The sequence below is a fragment of the Symphalangus syndactylus genome, chromosome 19, assembly GCF_028878055.3.
Source record: "Symphalangus syndactylus isolate Jambi chromosome 19, NHGRI_mSymSyn1-v2.1_pri, whole genome shotgun sequence".
In the NCBI taxonomy this organism is placed as follows: Eukaryota; Metazoa; Chordata; class Mammalia; order Primates; family Hylobatidae; genus Symphalangus; species Symphalangus syndactylus.
Window position 1 is genome coordinate 63,139,537 of NC_072434.2, and position 6,426 is coordinate 63,145,962.

The 6,426-nt window shown below is 35.7% G+C and overlaps 1 long non-coding RNA gene across 1 annotated transcript; it reads right to left on the reverse strand.

The window, feature by feature from the left end:
* Positions 1 to 1,036: 1,036 nt before the first annotated feature.
* Positions 1,037 to 3,630, reverse strand: LOC134731939 (uncharacterized). The gene is made up of 3 exons (XR_010114666.1): positions 3,409 to 3,630; positions 2,197 to 2,311; positions 1,037 to 1,253 (listed from the first exon to the last, which is right to left on the reverse strand). It is a non-coding gene; the product is annotated as an uncharacterized lncRNA (long non-coding RNA).
* Positions 3,631 to 6,426: the final 2,796 nt, after the last annotated feature.

The window sequence follows — 6,426 nt, forward strand, 5'->3', positions numbered from 1 at the left end:
GCAGATGGAAAGCTCCTGGGAAGTTCTCCAGTACTAAGGGACAAATCTTGGCAATTCCATTAGCTATCTTTGTGACCTTGAAAGTGTAACTTAAGCCTTTTTGTGCCTCAGCTTCTGTAAAATAGGTATAATAATAGAGTTGTGAAAATAAGTCAGTATATGTGAGGCATAAGTAAGTATTACATAAATGTTATATATTATGATTCTGTATCTATCTATCTACATGCAACTTACAATGTCTGGGAGATATAACAGAAATATGGCTAGAAGATAGTTGGAAATATATTTGAGAAAGCATTCAAGTCTAGACATATAAATCTGGGAGAAAATCACAAATATAATACCTGCATTTGATAGGGAGGAGGTAAAGAAAAAACAAAGCCAGTAAAAAGGATTTGAGTGTGTAATGGGTTAAAAGTGCAAAAAACAGGGTAACATACATTGGAAACCAAGAAAAAAATAAGTTTTAAGAAGGATGAGGTGCTCAACATTTAGTTCCACCCTAAGTCTTGATATTCCTTAGACAATTTCTGTTTCACCTACAGTCCCAGCATAAAAATATCTAATTTTGATGTTAAGTTGTGTAGTTACACTATCAAAATTATACAAGGTGGCCAAGAGTTCTGAGAATATGGGAATTGAGACAAGGTCATGGACTATTTTGAGAAAATAGGGTTAACAAGAGTTCTATTACAGAGAGAATGGTGGTCAGAAAGTAAATATATTAACTTTGAGGAGTTTCAAGACAAGGGGAAAGAGATAAGGCTATCAAATTTAGCAAAGAAAAATACAGGATACTGATTAAATATGCAATACTTGGGACATGCTTATACTAGAAAGTTATTTGTTTATAAGGAAGTCAAATTTAACTAGGTATCATATGTGTGTGTGTGTGTTTGTGTGTGTGTGTGTGCATATATATATATATATATATATATATATATTTCCTTTTTTTTTTTTTTTGGACAGAGTCTCGCTCTGTCACCCAGGCTGGAGTGCAGAGGTGCGATCTCAGCTCATTGCAACCTCCACCTCCCAGGTTCAAGCAACTCTCATGCCACAGCCTACTGAGTATCTGGGATTACAGGAGCACGCCGCCACGACCAGCTCACTTTTGTATTTTTAGTAGAGATGGGGTTTCACCATGTTGGCCAGACCTCAAGTGATCCACCTGCCTCAGCTTCCCAAATTGCTGGGATCATAGGCGTGAGCCACCACACCCGGCCTGGTATCTTCTATTTTATCTGGCAACCCTAGAAGGAGAAAGAAAACATGGCAACTCTAAAAACTGCATGTATTAAGGGAAGATGTATAAAGATTTAAACTATGAAAAGCTTATTATGTCTGAAAAATCCCAAAGATGAATTTTTTCTTTTGTTCATAAGGGATGTTGTATAGGAATCAAGAGCCTGGTAGATAGAAATCTTAGAGGCGGAGCTGCCTAGATTTAAATTCTGACTCTACCACTTCCTAGCTGTGGCAAGTGACTAAACCTCCTAGCTAAGGCAAGTGACTAAACCTCTGTGTCTTAGTTTTATAGTTTTACAAGAACTAATGATTTTTAACACACTTAGAACAATGTGAGTATATAGAACTTGAATTTATAACATGGCAAGTGATAAGTATATGTTAAGTAAATAAAAATTTTAAATAGTTACTGGTAAATAAATGTTGCTTTTTTTCTGAAACACTAATACTCCTTTTGAAAGCCTAAAATAATAAACCTTCAAGCAAAATGTCTTTGAAAACAGAAATTGAGAAGCAGGGAATATTCTTTTCTACTTTCTACCTTTCTAATGGTTGAATATGTTTACCGAGAGAATGTATAATATTTTGTAAAGACAAAAAAAGCACAACTATTTCTATCTTCTGCAAACTATAATAGCAGGGTGTGTTCACAGTCAAAAGTTTCTCTAGAAAACACTGTAGCAGAAAGGTAAAGAATAGTCAATAATTCATACAGCTGCATTAAGGGGTCAACTGTAAATTACTAAAGTGGTCTCATAGCAATGAAGACAAATGAGAATAATTTAACAAGTGGCTAAGAATAATCTATGTCATTTTAATAATTTAAATCATAAAAATAATATAAAAAAACCTTTAATGCTAAAAATGTTAATTCCTGACCCTTGTCTAATGGAATTTGATAATATAATTAGTAAAAAGCTAATACAGTTGATGTGAAGTTAAACATACCTGTCTTCTGTTGAGTCCTCCCAACTTGTATTATCACTGCATAGCTCAAGTGCCAGGAAAGCAGCTAGAGACAGGAGTCATTCTACCTGTCTTTGATAGCAGCCCTTTTGCCAATCTACAAAATGCCAAATAATAAAGACAAAACAAGAGAAGTGATTAAGAGTAAGAAGCAGAAAGGAATAGAAAGTCTTGAAAGGTTTTTGAAATAACTCTGATCCTCAGAACATACATCCATCATATTTTCAAGTTTTTTGACTGTGTCTTTAAAAACCTCCCAGAGGAAAGGATGCTTTCCTGAATGATCTTATATACTTCATTAGACCAATAAGCAGTATAGATTTCCCTTTTTTGCCTTGGCTTCTAGGAGGCTTAAAACTGAATTTAGTGACCAATTGCTGTATGGTCCTCAAAGTTTTGAATGATATTCATACTTTAAAATATCTAAATAAGATGATTATTTTATCTCTGCTTTTTATTTTTAATACAAAGGCACCTCATTAAAAAAGTCAGAGTACAATTTTTTTTTAAAAAGAAAGATTTCTAAGGTACTAGATTCCAAATCTCTCTAGACTTCTCACCAGATATACAAACCCTCACACAAACTTATTACCACCACTGCCCCCCGACCAAAATCTTGAGTTACCTTGTGTTTTTTAGTCAACTAGAGGGAATCTTATCTAGAAATAGGATTTTTTAACGTTCTATCAATTAGTAAGCTTGATTTTCTTTTTGCTTCTTTTTTGACAGTAAAGTGCTAATGGAGAGTCAATAGAAATAGCTGAAAGACAGTATCAGTATATAAAAATCTATAATATGGATTATAAAATCAATTTTTCAATACGACTTGAGAAAACTCTTCTTAAGGGAGGTTAGGAACTGTTGTGATAAACACAAATCATTGTTTTTTCTCTTTTCACTTGCAAAGTATATTTCATTCTTTGGGTAGCATTTCATTTAAAATATGAATATGGCATAACAATAAAGATTGAGCCCAGCCCCTATGGGAACTGGTCAGTTGGTATGGTTTTATTACAGCAAATTATTCTTAAAACCCAGAAAAACTTGAGATTATAAATATAATAAATATTATATATAATATAAATATAATCAGTATGCAATTAAAAACAGAATCAAAGTGACATTGTAGAATCATAATAAGATAATATTCTAAACTTTCACTAAGAATCAGGAATACATATGCCTGGAACTTACCTTGGAGATGCTGATTCATTAATCCTCAGATGGTGTGATTCTGGCATGCAGCTAGGCTCAGAACTTGAAAGCAGACCACAGCACTTCTGCAGAGCCTGAGGAAATGATCAGACATGAAGAAAACAAGTGTGCATAAAAGATGTTCATCATTGCATTATTGAAAATAGAAAATTCATGAACTGCTAAGTAAACCATTTTATATATAAATGGACTAGCATGCTATTCAGAATTAGGAACACAGAGAACTTAAGAACATAGGAACTTATCATCATAATAGCATCCACTGGAATGTAGCTCCATAGAGGCAGGGACTTTTGTCTCTTTGATTCACTGCTCTCTCCTCAGATACCTAAATAATGTGTGACATACAATATGTGGTCATTTAAATACTTGTTGGATAAAGGAATGAATAAATAACTTTAAAAATAAGATAAAACATCACACATCACTAAAAGGTTAACTAAAGATAAAAATCATTAAAAAGTTGAAGGAAATATGTTTTTCATTCTGAAAAACAAATAAATAAAAGCCAAGTAAAAAAATTTCAAGTGTGAATCTATGCTCAAGACATCTGTTAAGCTGCTATGTGGTAAAGCACATAATTTAAGTTTTCACTACGGAAATTGCGGACTTATGAAAACATTTACTCACCTATTCTTCTAGATCAAAAGCCTTAGAGTAGAGTCAGTCAGGCAAGGGTAGAAAGGTTGGATTTTGGCAGGAAAATGCCAGAGATGAGATCCAAAGAAACTCACAGAAAGACTGGACATGTCTCTGAAAAACCTGCGATTACAACCTGCTTGCCTCCTCCCCGTAAATGCTTCCTAAGATTTAACCTGAGCCTTGACACTTAGCTGTGCTTCTGGTGAATGCGGAGGGCACTCTGGCTCTCAGTGCTTCTTCCACAGCAAAGGAGGCCTATTGGGCACATAAGATGTGCATAAATGCTTGATGATTGACTGGTTGATTGGAAAGAGGAAGAGATATGAGTCTGGAGGACAGACTGTCAGTTCCAGATGGTCCCCTGAGGATGAGCAGGAAGCAATCCAGAAATCTCTGCCCCATAAAAAACACAGGCTGTCAATTACATGCATCAAGCAGTGCTGAGAAGAGGCAAAGTGGAAGCAAAAAAGAACTAAGAAGTGATTCTTCTTGAATGTGTGGCTTTGCAGTATTTCCATTCCCCTTTTCCAATTTGCAGGGCATTCCCAAGCACTTTGGCCCACGTGTAGCCCCCCTTGAGTGTCTACACATCTCTTCATGTTTTAGATGTGCTTGAAGTAAAAACAAATTGGTTTCATGATCCTATTTCTGTTTTTCCCCCAAGCACTGTCCTTTCAATAATTTTTCCTCTTTTTTTTTTTTTTAAAAAAAAGTTTATTTGCTGCCAAAGAGAAAGTGTGGGTCTTTGTTATTAATGTTGTAGAAATACAAATATGTCCACCTCAGAAAGGAGTCTTCATTAACTCCCACAGCCCAGAAAATTAAGGCACGCCTCATCAGGATCCAAGCTTGCTGTCGACAAAATTGCAAGGGACTAGTTGAGTTGCTGGGGTTCATAATGCTGATAGAGCGGTTTCCACGTGAATGAAGGATAAACAGCGATTAATTTCAGCCAATAAATAATGGTTTGAGGCCCACATTGAAAGAGGAACAATTACTTTTCCATTTTTCCTGCCAAATGAGCTGATAAGAGAAAACAGGGGAGTTGGCCACGTAAATCAGTCTTAATTTTATCTTCCCCATTAAAAAGCAGCCATTATGACCATCTTCGGCTCATTTCATCCTCCTCTTGTTTCACTTTTTCAATTTGCACAAAAGGGGGGAGTTTGCTCGTCATAAAATTTCACTTTGGCCAACCTATCATTTGCATCTGGGCCAATAAATAGCAATTAGCATAAACATTTAAATCAGGAACTGGAACAAATTCTTGTTCCCCCAGCAAGCTGTTAAATTACAGTATTTTACTATATATAAGGAGCACTAAACAAAAGATCTGTTGGGCATTGTTATCCTCTTCCAAATAGGACATGGTTGAAAGAGACATAACAACTCCAAACCCACAAACTTCTCACTCAGATCAAGAATATCTGCCTTATGTGGTCTTGGCCTGGAGAATCAATGTTTCTTGCCCACTGCTTAAGTTTTCATCCAAACAGGTAAGTTTTAGCTCAGTTTTGTGAAGTATGAAAACTGCAGTAAAGGCTTCCTTGCCTGAATAAATGTTTCGCACTATAATTAAAAGGTGTCTCAACAGGAACTGTTCTAAGCTCAAATCAAAGTTCATGCACGAGGTACAATGAAATGCATATAATGGGGAGATGAGAACTGGCATCTGGAGGTCAGAGGAAAAAAGATGATTCTGTGATCAAAATCCCAGTGCCAAATGATCCAGACCCATAGCTCATTCTTCCCAGTGCTTGTTTCCCACAGTGGCCTCTAGGGATGGTTTGTTATAAAAGATTGGTTGTCTTATATAACTTTGTTCTCAAAGGCAGAAATGCAACCCCAAACTTGTCTTTATCTAAACATAGTTATGTTTGTGGCCCGTGTTCTCTTTTGACATGTCAGAGGGCGATGATGAAGCTTTACAGAGAGATATTAAGAGAAAATAAAAAAAAAAAAATGACAGAGACACACTGCAGGTGGCTGTCCCCAAACAAAGTATTAAACCTTCTTTTCCCTTTAGGCAAAGGCCCTTTTATTGTCAACTGAAACTTAGTTCATTATTTATCTATGGCTCATTGAAAGTCAAGGTGAGTGCTTCTCTTGATGAGGCCCTAATTAATTTTGGCTGGGAACCCAAAGTGGAACAGAGTGGTTTTGATGTTTTCTATGAAACCTTACATTAGGAATGTTTAGGTTTAACAGTGAAACTCTATTAATGGCTTCCAGTCTGCATATATGTGAAATGTATATTTGCAATTACTCAAGAGGGAGACATTGAAAATTTGAATATATTGTTCTCTCTCTTTTTTTTTTTTTGAGACAGAGTCACGCGGGCTGGAGTGCAGTGTC